General features: G+C 47.1%; 1 pseudogene; it reads left to right on the forward strand.

The window, feature by feature from the left end:
- Positions 1-529: 529 nt before the first annotated feature.
- On the forward strand, positions 530-648 carry LOC112478480 (annotated as a pseudogene).
- The last annotated feature ends 1,215 nt before the right edge of the window (positions 649-1,863 follow it).

Genomic DNA, 1,863 nt, shown 5'->3' on the forward strand with positions numbered 1-1,863 from the left:
CATATAAGAGATACCATGCAGTATTTGCCTTTCTGTTATTTATAGATTTTTTTTTTATTTTTTAAATTTTTAAATTAAGTTTATTGGGGTAACATTGGTTAATACAATTATATAATTTTCAGGTGTACATTATAATTTGACATCTGTATATGTTATTTATGGATTTAAAAGCTTCAGAATTTAGGTCATTTAGTTTCTCTCCCTCCTAATTTTTGATCGTTAAGTTACTATTTTGTAAAAGTAAATAATATCCCTTTAGTTCCTCTTCTATTACTATCACACAGTATCTTTTGACTCTTCACTAATTAAGCAAAGATTGTGGCACCCTGCACCCTTCCCTAGAGCTGCAATTTTGCTGCCAAAAGAAAAAAGAAGACATCAACTAGCCAGGGTGAATGATCTTGTTATTGAGGGATGTTCAGTTGAAACTCAGGACAATGGGGATGCCTTGAGGGCCTGGGTGAGCATTTTAGATGGCACAGGAGTTCCTAGAGGCATCAAGATATTTGCTTACTCTAAAAAAAAAGCAGTTTACAGCCATGCCACGCTGAACGTGCCCGATCTCGTCTGATCTTAGAAGCTAAGCAGGGTCGGGCCTGGTTAGTACTTGGGTGGGAGAACCCCTAGGAAGACCAGGTGCTATAGGTGTTTAAAAAAAAAGAGAGAGAAGTGAAAAAAAGCAGAGCTTGAGTTTGCTGGGGTGAGTGTGGGCTGAGTTGGCTGGCAAGGGGGTAGGAGCCTGGCAGGTTCTTGGGTGGTGGTGAGGGGACCTTTGCTGCTCGGAGGGAGAGTTTTAAGAGTTAAGGGAACCTTCCCCAAAGGGGAGAGCTTGGTATCTGGACAAGGATGGCATCCCCAATTTCGGGGAGTAGGTAATGGCGCTGGCTGGGAGAGAGATTATTTGATAGAGGGGCTGGGTGGCTGGGTGAGGCCAGAGGCCAGCGGGATTTCCTTCAGCTCCAGCCACTCGGGTGGGTGGGACCGGATTGCTGGAGCTAGACACAGGAATCTGCCTTTGTTTCCAGCTGGAGGGGAAATGCCATAAATCCTGCCCCTTTCCACCCCTGCAGCATCTGTGCCCAGGCTCTGCCCTTCCCAGCACCAGAGGGCCTGGTACTGAGAGGCTTCAGTGAGCTCTTGTCTCCAGGACCCCCTCAGCTGCAGGCCTCTGCTCCTTATTCCCCAAGGCAGATCACTGGCACGGATGTAGGAAACAGGTCAGGAGTGTCCAAGGCTGGTCTAGAGTAAATAACTACAAAACAAGATTTAGGTTTTGACCTGTTCACTACTCTCCTTTCCTCCAGAGGGACCATGACTTTTCGCAGTTAAGAAAGATACCTGGGTCTAAAAGGAAGGCTTTAGGGCAAAGCTTAAACCTCCCTTAACGCCGCTAATTCCTGCTACAAATGGTTAGGCAGACTCTGACACTTCAACTGAAGTCACACAGGCAACCTATGGAGGTGGATGGCCAGGGGAATGCAAAGTGTTGGGGAGCAGAGAGGATAGGAGGGGATGGACCAGGAGCCCAGGGAATTGGGGGAACCCTGTCTTTTTTTTCTTTGTCAATGAGTCTATGTGCTTGTGTACCTGTGCAAGTGTTATGTGTGCTTGTGTGTGTGGCCTCTCTGGATGAGACCAGGAGTTCGTGAGCCAATGGGCCCGTGTATACTTCTGTGCCCATGAGCCTGAGGGTCCTTGTGGGACCCTAGCTGAACATATATCTGCATGTGACATTGCCTGTGTGACTCTGGTCGAAATTTCATAGTCCATCCAGCCCCGAGCCTTGCCCTCAAGTCCTCCCTTCAGATCTGGTATCTTCTTTAACCACGAAGAGCCACGGTCCTTCTCAGGAAAAAGAGAGAG

The sequence above is a fragment of the Pteropus alecto genome, unplaced genomic scaffold (assembly GCF_000325575.1).
Source record: "Pteropus alecto unplaced genomic scaffold, ASM32557v1 scaffold220, whole genome shotgun sequence".
Classification (NCBI taxonomy): domain Eukaryota; kingdom Metazoa; phylum Chordata; class Mammalia; order Chiroptera; family Pteropodidae; genus Pteropus; species Pteropus alecto.